The sequence below is a fragment of the Symphalangus syndactylus genome, chromosome 21 (genome assembly GCF_028878055.3).
Source record: "Symphalangus syndactylus isolate Jambi chromosome 21, NHGRI_mSymSyn1-v2.1_pri, whole genome shotgun sequence".
Classification (NCBI taxonomy): Eukaryota; Metazoa; Chordata; class Mammalia; order Primates; family Hylobatidae; genus Symphalangus; species Symphalangus syndactylus.
The window spans coordinates 765,001-779,968 of record NC_072443.2 but is presented as its reverse complement, the minus strand read 5'-3'; the positions used below and the strand labels follow the sequence as shown (position 1 = coordinate 779,968).

Genomic DNA, 14,968 nt, shown 5'->3' with positions numbered 1-14,968 from the left:
CACGTATGGTGTTGAGGCAGAAGTAGGACCAAACGTTTTCGTATCTTATTCGGTTGATAACAATATGACCTAGGCAGTAATTTCCGATGTGTCTACTGATACGCAAGTACAAAACAGTAAAACGGAGATACTGCTAAATAAAAGGGTACACTGACTTCTTAATAGTAACTCCATCAACTGGAACACTGTCAAAAAGCAGCAACCAGTGAATCGTTGCAATATTTTTTTCTATTATCCGATAAGTGGATTATGCTGTTCCTTTCCAATTTCCCAAGCACTTTTTGTCCCCATCACCATTTCGGTGTTCAAAGAAAAAGTAACACATCCAGTCACAAAACTAAAGAAACACACACACAAACGAAAGACAACTACAGTATCTGCAAAAGTTTGGTAGAAGACTGCAACTGTTGAGTATAAGGATCTGGTATTCCATTATCGGGAGTTAATTTAAGAGTTTGTTAAAGACATACATTTCGTAAGAGAGCATTTCAGTTAGACGTTATTGACCAGTATGTACCATCCCTAGGTATCTGTAACCAAATTCATGGCAATAAAGAGCTATCTAACGAGAAAAATCAGCGAGCACCGGCACCGTCGATAAGAGCTTGTCTTTACACTTCATTGCCGCTTACCATGCGTTACAATGTCTAGGATGGACTCTGATAGCATTTCGAAAACAAGCTAATGCTTTGTCCCATTCTACAGTGAAGACAAACTCCCGCCCTAATGCAGTAGAGGCCTAAGCATGATTTGGATCCACTTCGATAGCTCTCTGGAAGAATTTAATTGCCATATCGTGTCCCCGTTGCAAGCGGAAACAGTTCCCTGCGGCACGCCAGGCCTCTGGCTGGCGAATTTTTATCCACGTCTGTCAAGTCTTTTGACAGAACTCAAAGAGCAACATCTTTTTGAGGATGCCAGAGTGTTGCGGAGCAGAGCTCCATGCCTTCGACCCTGTAATTCTCCATCCTTCTAACCTCTGAGAAGATTCTTTCAGCTTGCGTGGACTCTGAAAGCTCAAAATAGGCCCTTCCGATGTGGCACAGTACCCTACCGGCATCGTGGTGGGGAGAAGGTGGATGGCTCCAAATATCGACAGCTTGTGTGCAGTGGTGAGAACACAAAGCTACATAACCTTTCCCCCTTTCACGAAGAAGGCTCATCAAGCCTTCGGCTGCTGCTTTTCGTAGATTAAAAGCCTGAATCTGAGGTGTGATTGCGGATATTTTCCCTTCTGAAATGATGGAAGAGTCCAATTTTGTCATTTCCAGGCTGCCATCGATGTGAGGTCGAGTTACTCCTCCTTCGTTAGTTTTACTTTTTGTTTTTCTGTTTGGGATTTCAGGTGGACACTTCATTTTTAACTTTTTTCCTATTCTCCTTGGTTGTGGAGCTGTCACTAGTCAAGAGTCATGGATTTCTTCGAGGCAGTGCATTTAGGGGAGATGCCACAGTGGGGCTCGATACCTGAGGTGATGCCCTTGTTTGTGGACCAGAACTTTGTGTGTTTGCAAGAATTGGAGTTACCTCTCGGCTATGTCCACTCTGTGAGAAGACAGACTGTGCTCCAGTTCGGCCGATTCTGGCAACAGGCTTTTTTGAAGGGGCTCCGGTGGATGGCACGTCAGTGACAGGAGGTGTCTAATACTAGTGTAGTTTTGTAAATAGGATCCATCCATCTCCCGGACTTGGGGTTTCTAATGGCAAAATCCCAACACTTGGAGTTAATGGACTAACAGCTGCTGGTCGTCCTGATAAACTTCGACCAGCTTTTGGCTTCTTTTGAACCTGCGTAGATAATATGGAAGTTCCTGTTCCCAGTGGGACGGTATCAGGTGAAATGACAGCTGAATCAATGGAAGACACTGGGGAATCTGTATTCAAGGAGTACTTTGAATTGGAAGATTCTCAATTCAATCTGTTTAATTCAATTGTGTCCTGGGGTGTTTCCGTAAGAAGGGTCTCAGGCTGTCTGTGACATAAACTATGACGAGGTACTTGTGTGGTGCAACGGTTGGGCAGACCGTTGCTAAAGTTCTGTAAAGATGTGAATTTAAACGTTTGGTCAGGATCCGGCTTTTCACCTATTTCACAGAATGATTCAAAGGGATACCAGAAGAAAGGCTTGAAACGAAGGCCCTTTGGGTAACACTCCGATGCTTTGGCAAGCGGATCTGTCTTGCGATATACGTGTCCCAACGATGAGAGAGTAAAGCAAGCCGAATCACCAAACTCAATAACATATGAGTAACGATATCATCATGGCTTTTCTGTTTATTAAACACCCCACCGGATAAGATTCGTTCGCCTTCTGCAAGCTTGCTGAGATCAAGACGACATTTTGCAAGCAGGTATTTGCATTGAGGTGTAGCACAACTGTGTCCTTTCAAGAGTCTATATGCTTTGTAGGCCTTTCCTGAGCGGTAAGAACAGGTCTCCAGTAAAAACGAGGCTTCCTCTGAGTGTACTTCTGCATAAAGGCGTTCTGCGAGGAAAACCGCATCTCGGTAAGCATAGCGGTTTAGTGCTTGCCATATAGCTGCCCGGACGGGTTCCTGCAGCACCGTCATCCTCCGGGCTCAGGCCCACTTCCTTTCTGCAGTGCCTGAGGCACACCCCCCCGCCCCCTCCCCCCGTAGCGGCTCCTGGGCCTGCCGGCCCCGGCTCATTTAAAGTCACCAGCGACAGTTACCAGGGGATGGGGGAGGCCGAGCAAGAAATGACTTCTTTATCCTGCGGACTCCGGAGAGCCCGGCCCCTTGTGACCCATTGTAAACCGAGAGTCACCTCACGTTTGGAAACACGGGGTTTCCATGTTTCCGCTCCCAAGTTCGGTGGAGGGATGTGGCATGTAGGACGAAGGACTCTCTTCCTTCTGATTCGGTCTGCACAGTGGGGCCTAGGGCTGGGGCTCTCTCTGTGCGGACGGCGGACTCCCTCTACCTTGGGTTCCATCGGGCCCCACCCTGGAACACGGGCCTTGGCAGATTCTGGCCCTTCCTGGCCCTCAAGTCGCTGTCAGAAACCCCATCTCCGGCTCGGATGCCCCGAATGGCTGTGGCTCGCACCGCTCTGGAAACATTGGAAATCTCTCCTCTACGCGTGGCCACCTAAAACCACAGGAGCTCGGGACACACGTGCTTTCGGAAGAGAATGCTGAGAGTCTCTTGCCGACTCTCTCTTGACTTGAGTCCTTCATGGGTGTGTGGTTAAGACGTAGTGAGACAAGACGTATTAACTCGGGCCGGGTGCTGGTGGCTCACGCCTGCAACCCCAGCACTTTGGGAGGCCGAGGCCGTAGGATCCCTTGAGGAATCGCCTAACCCTGGGCAGGTTGAGGCTGCAGCCAGTGAGCCATAATGAATGGTGTCACTGCACTCCAGTCTGGGCGAAAGACAGTGAGGCCCTGTCACAGGCAGGCAGGCAGGCAGGCAGGCAGGCAGACAACAGCTGTATTATGTTCTTCTCAGGGTAGGAAGCAAAAATAACAGAACACAGCACTTAATTTTTTGGGGGGCGGGGGAAGGAGTTTCACTCTTGGTGCCCACGCCGGAGTGCAATGGCACCATCTCGGCTCGCCGCAACCTCCACCTCCCGTGTTCAAGTGACTCTCCTGCCTCAGCCTCCTGAGTAGCTGGGATTACAGGCATGGGCCACCACACCCGGCTGATTTTGTATTGTTAGTAGAGACGGCATTTCTCCATGTGGGTCAGGCTGGTCTCGAACTGGCGACCCCAGTTGATCTGCCCGCCTCGGCCTCCCAAATTGCTGGGATGACAGGCGTGAGCCATCGCGCCCGGCCGGCTACATTTTTTTTTTTTTTTTTTTTAGTTTTCAATTTTAATCCATGTATTTACTGACATTTATTTATTTATTTATTTATTTATTTATTTGTTTGTTTGTTTGTTTCTTTTCGAGACAGACTCTCGCTCTGTTGCCCAGGCTGGAGTGCAGCGGCGCGATCTCGGCTCACTGCAAGCTCTGCCTCCCGGGTTCACGACCTTCTGCCCCAGCCTCCCAAGTAGCTGGGACTACAGGCGCCCGCCGCCGCGCCTGACTAACTTTTTGTATTTTGAGTAGAGACGGGGTTTCACTGCGGTAGCCACGATGGTCTCGATCTCCTGACCCCGTGATCCGTCCGTCTGGGCCTCCTAAAGTGCTGGGATGACAGGCGTGAGCCACCGCCCCCGGCCTATTTATCTATTTATTAACTTGGAGTCCAAGTTATGAAACCAGTTAGTTTTTGTGTTTTTTTTTAGGGACGAGGTTTCGCCACGTTGCCAAAGGCTTGGATCGAGGGATCCACCTGCCCTTGGCCTCCCAAAACTGCGGGGATGACAGGCGTGGACCTACCGCGCCCGGCTTCCCCACCTCCCCCCCGCCCCCACCCGCTTGTCTTCCCGCCGACAGTTTCACGGCAGAGTGCTTGGCTGGTGTGCTTAAATTCATTCTAAATAGAAATTTAGGACGTCACCTTCTGGCCTCACGGACTCTGAGCTGAGGAGTCCCCTGGTCTGTCTACCACAGGACCGTACACGTCAGGAGGACAAAAATCGTTTAAAATAAGTAATTTTGTGTTACAGACATACACGGATATACCAAAAACGCAGAAACCAGTCTTTTAGAAATGGCCTCAGTCCCGGTGTCTGTGCCAGTGATTCTTTTCGATTTGGACCTTGAGGGAGAGAATTCCCAGTCGGTCTCTGGTCTCTGCACGGAAGTTCCAGATGATCCGATGGGTGGGGGCTCAGGCTGCCTCCCCCCAGAGTCCCTGGTCGAGTAGTTGTGGGGATCGCCTGGGAGGGCGCGGTGACCCACTGTGCTGTGGGGGCCTCCATCCTTCCCCCTCCCCCATCCCCCTCCAGGCGATCCCAATTCATTCCGGGCTGACACTCTCATTGGTAGACGTCGGGCATCACCTAGCGGCCACTGTTACTCTGAAAAGGGAGGCCTCACAGAGGAAGGAATCTCAGGCCGCCTGCGCACAGCCTGGGGCAACTGTGTCTTCTCCACCGCCCCCACCCTCATCTCCAACTTCCTCCCTCCCTTGTTGCCAAGGGAAGCGCCACTTCGACGACTGGGTCTGATGGACGTTTGGTCAGGCCAAAACAAACAAACAAAGAAAATAACATAAAACTAAATAAATAAAATAAGTCAACACCATACAGTACGGTACGGTACGGTACGGTACGGTACGGTACGGTACGGTACGGTACGGTACGATACGATACGATACGATACAATACGATACAATACAATACGATACAATACGATACAATACGATACAATACAATAGGCCGGGCACGGCGGCTCATGCCTGTAATCCCATCACTTTGGGAGACAGAGCTGGGCGCGTCACCTGAGGTCGGGAGTTGGAGACAAGCCTGAAAAACATGGAGAAATCCCGTCTCAATTGAAAATACAAAATTAGCCCGGCGTGGTGCCACATGCCTGTAATCCCAGCTGCTAGGAAGGCCGAGGCAGGAGAATTGCTTGAACCCGGGAGGCGGAGGTTGCGGTGAGCCGAGATCGCGCCATTGCACTCCGGTCTGAGCAACAACAGCGAAACTACGTCTCCGAAAAATAAAATAAAATAAATAAACCCATAAATAAAAATCCATCAAGAAAATAAAAATAAAATAAAATAGAATAAAATAAATAAATAGGCCCTGTGCCGTGGCTCAAGCCTGTCATCCCAGCACTTCGGGAGGCCGAGGCCGGTGGATCACGAGGCGGTCAGACCAGCAGGGCCAGTATGGTGAAACCCGGTCTCTACTCAAAATACACAAAATTAGCCGGGCGCGGTGCTGTACGTCTGTAATCCCGGCTACTCGGGAGGCCGAGCTGAGGCAGGAGAATCGCTTGAACCTGGAAGGCGGAGGTTGCAGTGAGCCGAGATCGCGCCACTGCACCCCAGCCTGGCCGACAGAGCGAGACTCCGTCTCAAAACAATAAAAAGAAAAATGAAATGAAACAAAATAATTAAAAAGTGAGTTTCCGGGAGAAGAGGAAAAAAAGAAAACGAGCCCACAGTGACATACACATACGCCTCTCGCCTTTCGAGGCATCAAACACGTTACGAATGATGCGTGAGTTTTTTGGTAACTGAATCTTTTTTTATTATCATGAGTTATATTTCTGAGACGGAGTCTCGGAGGACCGCCCTCCCTCCGTCCCACTCCCTGGTTGCCCAGACAATCTCAGAGACAGACCCTGGCTGGGCCAGATGGTTCTTCTCTTTGATCCTTTGTTTCCTTGTCTTTCTTCGTGTCTTTAACCCGCGTGGACTCTTCTGTTCGGGTTTTACAGACGGCAGCCCCACTTTAGGCCTTGTTAGTGGTGACTTTCCTGATTCTCCCCAGATGTAGTGAAAGCAGGTAGATTTGCCTTGCCTTTTCTTCTTTCTTTCTTTCTTTCTTTCTTTCTTTCTTTCTTTCTTTCTTTCTTTCGTTCTTTCTTTCGTTCTTTCTTTCTTCTTTCTTTATTTCTTGTTTCATTTTTTCCTTTAGTTTTTTTTGGAGACGGAGTTTCACTCTCGTTGCCCAGGCTGGAGTGCAATGGCGCCATCTCGGCTCACCGCAACCTCCGCAACCCAGGTTCAAGCGATTCTCCTACCTCAGCCTCCCGAGTAGCTGGGATTACAGGCCTGCACCACCACGCCCGGCTAATTTTGTAGTTTTAGTAGAGACGGGGTTTCTCCATGTTGCGGCTGGACTCAAACTCCTGACCTCAGGTGATCCTAGCACCTCGGCCTCCCAAAGTGTGGGGATTACAGGTGTGAGCCACCGTGCCTGGCCTCTTTCCTTCTCTTTCTTTCTTTCTTTCTTTCTTTCTTTCTTTCTTTCCTTCTTTCTTTCTTCCTTTCTTTCTTTCTTTCTTTCTTTCATTCTTTCTTCTTTCTTTCCTTTCTTTCTTTCTTTCTTTCTTTCTCTCTCTCTCTCTTTCTTTCCTTCTTTCTTTCCTTTCTTTCTTTCTTTCTCTCTCTCTCTCTCTTTCTTTCCTTCTTTCTTTCCTTTCTTTCTTTCTTTCTTTCTTTCTTTCTTTCTTTCTTTCTTTCTCTCTCTCTCTCTCTCTCTTTCTTTCTTCTTTCTTTCTTTCTTTCTTTCTTTCTTTCTTTCATCTTCTTTTTCTTTATTTTTTTTGACACAGAGTTTCACCCTTGTTGCCCAGGCTAGAGATCTCGGCTCACCGCAACCTCTGTCTCCCAGGTTCAAGCGACTCTCCTGCCTCCCTAGTAGCTGGGATTACAGGCATGTGCCACCATGCCCGGCTAATTTTGTATTCTTTGTAGAGATGGTGTTTCTTTACGTTGGTCAGGCTGGTCTCAAACTCCCAACCTCAGGTGATCCGCCTGCCTTGGCCTCCCAAAGTGCTGGGATTACCGGCGTGAGCCACCGTGCCTAGCCTCTTTCTTTCTTTCTTTCTTTCTTTCTTTCTTTCTTTCTTTCTTTCTTTCTCTTTCTTCTTTCTTTCTTGTTTCATTTTTTTCGTTTTTTTTTTTTTTTTTTTGGAGACGGAGTTTCACTCTTGTTGCCCAGGCTAGAGATGTCGGATCACCGCAACCTCTGCCTCGCAGGTTCAAGCGACTCTCCTGCCTCCCTAGTAGCTGGGATTACAGGCGTGTGCCACCATGCCCGGCTAATTTTGTATTCTTTGTAGAGACGGTGTTTCTTCACGTTGGTCAGGCTGGTCTCAGACTCCCAACCTCCGGTGATCCGCCTGCCTTGGCCTCCCAAAGTGCTGGGATTACCGGCGTGAGCCACCGTGCCTAGCCTCTTTCTTTCTTTCTTTCTTTCTTTCTTTCTTTCTTTCTTTCTTTCTTTCTTTCTTCTTTCTTTCTTTCTTTCTTTCTTTCTTTCTTTCTTTCTTTCTTCTTTCTTTCTCTCTCTTTCCTTTCTTTTTCTTTCTTTCTTTCACTGTTTCTGTTTCTTTTTCCTTTCTCTTTCTTTCTTTCTTCTTTCTTCTTTCTTTCTTGTTTCATTTTTTTCCTTTTTTTTTTTTTTTTTTTGGAGACGGAGTTTCACTCTTGTTGCCCAGGCTAGAGATGTCGGATCACCGCAACCTCTGCCTCGCAGGTTCAAGCGACTCTCCTGCCTCCCTAGTAGCTGGGATTACAGGCGTGTGCCACCATGCCCGGCTAATTTTGTATTCTTTGTAGAGACGGTGTTTCTTCACGTTGGTCAGGCTGGTCTCAGACTCCCAACCTCCGGTGATCCGCCTGCCTTGGCCTCCCAAAGTGCTGGGATTACCGGCGTGAGCCACCGTGCCTAGCCTCTTTCTTTCTTTCTTTCTTTCTTTCTTTCTTTCTTTCTTTCTTTCCTTTCTTTCTTTCTTTCTTTCTTTCTTTCTTTCTTTCTTTCTTCTTTCTCTCTCTCTCTTTCCTTTCTTTTTCTTTCTTTCTTTCACTGTTTCTGTTTCTTTTTCCTTTCTCTTTCTTTCTTTCTTCTTTCTTCTTTCTTCTTTCTTTCTTGTTTCATTTTTTTCCTTTTTTTTTTTTTTTTTTTTTGGAGACGGAGTTTCGCTCTCGTTGCCCAGGCTGGAGTGCAGTGGCGCGATCTCGGCTCACCGCAACCTCCGCCTCCCAGGTTCAAGCGATTCTCCTACCTCAGCCCCCCGAGTAGCTGGGATTACAGGCCTGCGCCACCACGCCCGGCTAATTTTGTAGTTTTAGTAGAGACGGCGTTTCTCCATGTTGCGGCTGGACTCAAACTCCTGACCTCAGGTGATCCTCCCACCTCGGCCTCCCAGAGTGCTGGGATTACAGTTGTGAGCCACCGCGCCTGGTCTCTTTCTTTCTCTTTCTTTCTTTCTTTCTTTCTTTCTTTCTTTCCTTTTCTTTCTTTCTATCTTCTTTTTCTTTCTTTTTTTTTTTTGAGACAGAGTTTCACTCTTGTTGCCCAGGCTAGAGATGTCGGATCACCGCAACCTCTGCCTCGCAGGTTCAAGCGACTCTCCTGCCTCCCTAGTAGCTGGGATTACAGGCGTGTGCCACCATGCCCGGCTAATTTTGTATTCTTTGTAGAGACGGTGTTTCTTCACGTTGGTCAGGCTGGTCTCAGACTCCCAACCTCCGGTGATCCGCCTGCCTTGGCCTCCCAAAGTGCTGGGATTACCGGCGTGAGCCACCGTGCCTAGCCTCTTTCTTTCTTTCTTTCTTTCTTTCTTTCTTTCTTTCTTTCTTTCTCTCTTTCTCTCTTTCTCTTTCTTTCTTTCTCTTTCTTTCTTTCTTTCACTCTTTCTCTCTGTTTCTTTTTTCTTTCTCTCTTTCTTTCTTCCTTTCTTTTTCTTTCTTCTGTTTCGTCTTTTTGAGACAGTTTCACTCTTGTTTCACCGGCTGGAGTGCAATGGCGTGATCTTGTCTCACCGCACCATCCGCCTCCCGGGTTCCGGCGATTTTCCTGCCTCAGCCTCCTGAGTAGCTGGGGTTACAGGGATGCACCCCCACGCCTGGCTGAAGTTTTGTATTTTTAGCAGAGACGGGGTTTCACCGTGTCGGTCAGGCTGGTCTCCAACTCCCGACCTCAGGTGATGCGCCCACCTCGGCCTCTCAAAATGCTGGGATGACGGGCGTGAGCCACCGCGCCGGCCTATTGACTTCTCGTAGGGTAGGTCTTTTTTTCCATTTCTATGTATGTACGTACGTTTACAGATGTAGACGTTTTTATACTTTTATATATAAACGTGAGTGCTTGTGTTGATGGGTCTATGTATATACAGATGCTTACGTGGATGTGTAAGTCAACATATTTGTATACGATAAATACATATACCTATTCTACACAGATACGGGTGCTTCTACGTAAATAAGTAAATATCGATATATAAGCAGTTACATAGAAACACATACATTTGTTTCTGTATAAAGAATGTTATATATGCACGTTTATAAATAGATAAACGTGTTTGTGACTGTTTGTCTCCGTGTTCTTTCCTGCTCTCTTTCTCTCCTTTATGCTTTTCTTCCTTCCTTTCTTCCTTTCTCTCCTTCCTTACGTTTTTCTTCCTTCTTCCTTCCTTTCCCTCTTTCTGTTCTTTTTTCTTTCGTGCTTTCTGTGTGTTTCCTTCCCTGTCTTTGCTTCTTTTGTCCTTCCTCTCTGTTTGTGTTTCCCTTCTTGCCTTCGTGTCTTTCCTCGTTCTTTCTCTCTTTTTTCATGTTTCTTTCCTTTCTATCTCTCTTTGTAAAATGGAATGTTTAAGAAGTTTTGTTTCTTCGTCTCCGTTTTTTAAATGGTCTCTGTGTTCTCCATTTTCTTCCTCCCTCCCCGCTCCCTTCCCTCCCTCCTTTCCTTTCACCGTCTGTCTCTTTTCTGCGTTCCCTCCCTGCCTCCCTTCCTCCTTCCCTCCCTGCCTCCCTCCCTCCCTCTTTCTCTTCCTCTGTCTGCCTTTGTGTGGGCTCTCGAAGAGCCTACGCATTCTGCGTCTCCCTGTGTCCTCAACGACCCGCGACCGAGTCCTCGTTTGTCCTGTCTCTCTCCCTCCCTCCCTCCCTCCGAGATGCATCTCCAAACACCCAGACGCCGTGAGTTGTCTTCTGACTCTGTCGCGGTCGATGCGGAGACGCGCTTTGGGGACGGTTTCTGTGGAGATGGGGGAGAGGGGCTGCGTTTTCGGCCCCGGGAAGAGCTTCTCGACTCACGGTTTCGGTTTTGCGGTCCACGGGCCGCCCTGCCGACCGGATCGCTCTCGCTGACGTTGGCGACGGTTGTCGGGCTCCATCTGGCGGCCGCTTTTATACCGTCCTCTGGGCTTCCGGAGCTGCGGTGGCAGCTGCCGAAGGAGGGGACCGTCCCTGCTGTGAGCGAGGCAGAGCTCCGGAAAGCCCGCGGTCGTCAGCCGGGCTGGCCCGGTGGCGCCAGAGCGGTGGCGCGTCGCCTGTGACTCAGAGCTCGGGCGTGCAGGTTTATGTGGGGGAGAGGCTGTCGCTGCGCTTCTGAGCCCGAGCCGGGTGTGGGGACTGCCCGGGCCGGTCGACCAGCACGCCGCGGCTCCCGAGGCCCGAGCCGCGACCCGCGGGGACCGGCCGCGCGTGGCCCGGGAGCCTGGGGACGCCATTTGCCGGGCCCGCGCGCGTCCTGGCCGTCTGAGGCGGCGGTCGAATTTGTTTCCGCGTCCCCGTGGGGGAGCCGGGGACCGTCCTGCCCCCGTCCCTCGGGTGCCGGGGAGCGGTCCCTCTGCCAAGTCATCTTTTCTGGCGAGTCCCCGTGAGGAGTCGGGGAGCGCTCCCTGAGCGCGCGTGCGGCCCCGAGAGGTCACGCCCGGCCGGCCTTCGGTCCCCCGCGTGTCCCGGTCGTACGAGGGGCCGGCCGAAAATGCTTCCGGGTCTCGCTCCGGAGATGCGGGCCGGCCCCTGCGTGTGGCACGGGTGGCCGGGAGGGCGTCCCTGGCCCGGGGCTGCTCCCGCGTGTGTCCTGGGGTAGACCAGAGGGTCCGGGGTGCTCCGTGTCTGGCTGCGATGGTGGCGTTTTTGGGGACAGATGTCCGTGTCGTGGGTCCCCTGGGCCGGCGGCGGTGTCGGTGACTCGCCCTCCTGCCCCCGGGGCAGGTATATCTCTCACTGCGAGTCGGCATTTTGGGCCACCGGGTTATTGCTGACACGCTGTCCTCTGGCGACCTGTCGCTGGAGAGGTTGGGCCTCTGGATGCGTGCGGGGCTCTGGCCTACCGGTGACCCGGCTAGCCGGCCCTGCTCCTGCTTGAGCCGCCTGCTGGGGCCCGTGAGCCTGCTGCTCTCTCGTGCATCCGAGCGCCCCGACTCCCGCCCCCCGGTGCCGGCCCGGGTCCGGGTCTCTGACCCCCCGCCTGGGGGCGGCGGGGAAGGCGGCGAGGGCTACCCTGCCCCCGTGCGCTCCCCGCTGCGGGCACCCGGGGCGGCCGTGACAACCCCACCCCGTTGGCTCCGTGCCGCGCGTGTCAGGCGTCCTCGTTTCCGCTGGGTTGTCCGCCGCCCCTCCCCCCCCCCAGAGCGGGGAACGGCCGGGCTGATCGGCTCGCTGGCTGGCCGGCTGGCCGCCTCCCGCTCCTTGGGGGGGGGGCTCCTCGTGATCGATGTGGTGGCGTCATGCTCTCCCGGGCAGGGTCCGAGCCGCGACGGGCGAGGGGCGGACATTCGTGGCGAATGGGACCGTTCTTCTCGCTCCGCCCGCGGGGGCCCCTCGTCTCTCCTCCCCGCCTGCGGGTGGTGCGCTGGGGAAGGCGAGGGGCGCGGAACCCGGCCCGACCTCGCTGTCCCGTCCCTACCTTCCGCCACGCGGCGTGGGTCGGCGGGGTCCTCTGACGCGGCGGGCACCCCTCGCTCTCGCCTCCTGTGGTTGTCGACTCGCGGGCGGCCCCCCTCCGCGGCGGTGGGGTGCCGTCCCGCCGGCCCGTCGTGCTGCCCTCTTGGGGGTCGCGCGAGCGTGGGCTCCGCCTGGGCCTTTGCGGTGCTCCTGGAGCGCTCCGGGTTGTCCCTCAGGTGCCCGAGGCCGAGCGGTGGTGTGTCTTTCCCGCCCCCGGCGCCCCCTCTTCCGGTCGCCGCCGCGGCGTCCGCGCGTGGGTCCTGAGGGAGCTCGTCGGTGTCGGGGGGTCGAGGCGGTGGAGTGAGACGCGCCCCTCCCACGCGGGGAAGGGCGCCGCGTGGTCCGGCGAGCGCACGTGCCCCGTGCTTCCCCCCTGGCGGGTGCGCGCGGGGCCCGTGTGAGCGATCGCGGTGGGCTCTCGGGCCGGTGACGCGTGCGCCGGCCGGCCGCCGAGGGGCTGCCGTCCCGCCTCTGACCGGCCGTGTGTGGGTTGACTTCGGAGGCGCTTCGCCTCGGAAGGAAGGAGGCCGGTGGAGGTGGGAAGGGGGGCGGGGCCTCGGGGGGTTGCGCGCATGCGCACCAGCCGGGTCTCTCCCCCCCCCCCCCCGCCCTGACCGCGAACGCTCGAGGTTGCCGCACGCGGCTGTGCGTTTCCTCCTACCGCAGGCCCCTCCCTCCCATCCCCGGGCGTCCCCGAGCGCCTCCGCGGGCCCGACGAGGGGCGACTGGCGGGTGGGGAGAGTGACCCGCCCTCGGTGAGAAAGCCTTCTCTAGCGATCCGAGAGGCGTGCGTTGGGGTACCGGATCCCCCGGCCCGCCGCCTCTCTCTGTGCGTGATGGTAGCGCTTGCCGTAGCGACTCGCTCGCGGCGGACCCTCCTCCGCTTCCCCCCTCGGTGGGGTGAGGGGGGGGAGAGCGAGGGTTCCGCCGGCCCCCGACCGCGGTGGTGGGGGCCGAGCGTGGCTCGTCGCCTACTGTGGCCCGCGCCTCCCCCTTCCGAGTCGGGGGAGGATCCCGCCGGGCCGGGCCCGGCGTCCTAGCGGTTCGGAGGCTGTGCCGCGAGCGGTGGGGTGTGCGCGGCGTTCCGTCCGGCGCGTGACCCCTCTCCGCTGTCGAGCCGGCTCTCCGCCCGCTCCCGTGCCGAGTCGCGACCGGTGCCGGCGCCCGCGTTTGCGTGGCAAGGGTTCGGGCCGCCTGGCCCCGGGAAAGCGTCCCGCGGTGGGGGCGCGCCGGTCTCCCGGAGCGGGACCGGGTCGGAGGATGGACGAGAATCCCGGGCGATGCGGCCCTGGTGTCGGGTGTGTGGCTGTGGTCGCTTCGCGGGGTGGGGGGCCCGGTGGCCGGGGCCCCGGGTCTCGTGAGGAGGCGGGTCTCGGTGGGTGGGTGCCGAGGGCCGGCCGGCGTCCCAGGCGGTGCGCCGCGGGACCGCCCTCGTGTCTGTGGCGGTGGGATCCCGTGGCGGTGTTTTCCTGGTGGCCCGGCCGCGCCTGAGGTTTCTCCCCCGAGCCGCCCCTCAGCGGGCTCCCGGGGGCTCTCGCCCTCGCGGTCCCTGGCCCCCGCCCCTCCGCGTGCGCGCCCCCTTCCCCGCCCGCCGCCTGCCGAATCCCCTCTCCCCGAGCGGCTCAGCACCGGCTTTACGTCGGTGGCGGCCCCGTCTGGGCCCGAACCCGGCACCGCCTCGTGGGGCGCCGCCGCCGGCCACCGTTTGGCCCGGTGTCCGCGTCCCCCCGGCGCGCGCGCGCGCTTTCGGGACCGGGTCGGTGGCGCGCCCCGGCTTGGGCCCGGTGGGCGCCCGGAGGGTTTTTGGGGGTCGGCGCGTGCGGGGGGTGGAGGGCGTTCCGGGGGGCTGGCCGCGACTGCGGCGGCGGTGTGGGGAGCCGCGGGGATCGCCGGAGGCCGGTCTTCCGCTCCGGGTGCCGCCTCCGTGCGTGTGCCCCGGCCGCGGTCGGCTGCGCTCGACGCGGTTCCCGCGGTGTCCCCTTCCCCGCCGGCCGCGTTTCTCGCGCCTTCCCCCGTCGCCTCGGCCTCGCCCCGGCGTTCTCGTCTTCTCCCGTCCCGCTCTTCCGCCTCGGGTCGGCGCGGCCCCGGGTGCGCCTCGCTTCCCGGGCCCGCCGCGGCCCTTCCCTGAGAGGCGTCTGTCCTGGGCGTCGGCGTCCGGGGAGAGCCCCTCCTCCTGCCCCGCGTGGCGTTGCCCCGTTCGGCGCGCGCGTGCGCCCGAGCGCGGCCCGGTGGTCCCTCCCGGCCAGGCGTTCGTGCGATGGGTGGCGCGAGGGTCGACTTCCGCCTCTGCCGGCCGCTGGCCCTTTCCCCGGGTCGGGGGGTGGGGCCCGGGCCGGGGCCTCGGCCCCGGTCGCGGTCCCTCGTCCCGGGCGTGGGGGCGGGCGCGCCGGTCGGCTTCGGTCGGCCCTCCTCGCCTCCCTCGGCCGTCGTGTGGCGCGTGTGCCACCCCTGCCCCCGCGCCCGCCGGGGGGCGGGGCTCGGGTCCGGGCTTCGGCCTGGCCCCGGGCCTCGACCCGGGCCGGTGCGCGGGTGCTGCGGCCGCACGGCGCGACTGTCCCCGGGCTGGGCCCCGCGGTCCGCCTCTCGCTCGCCGCCCGGACGTCGGGGCCGCCCCGCGGGGCGGGTGGGGAGCGCCCTCCCCGCCTCGCCGCCGCCCCGCCGCGCCCGCCGCGCGCGCGTGGCCGCCGGTCCCTC

At 56.4% G+C, this 14,968-nt stretch overlaps 2 pseudogenes; both read right to left on the bottom strand.

Moving 5' to 3' along the window:
* Window positions 1-412: 412 nt before the first annotated feature.
* LOC134735459 (cell division cycle protein 27 homolog) lies at window positions 413-2,650 on the bottom strand (annotated as a pseudogene).
* Window positions 2,651-5,188: 2,538 nt separating this feature from the next.
* LOC134735535 (RNA-binding protein 25-like) lies at window positions 5,189-9,283 on the bottom strand (annotated as a pseudogene).
* Between the last annotated feature and the right edge of the window lie 5,685 nt (window positions 9,284-14,968).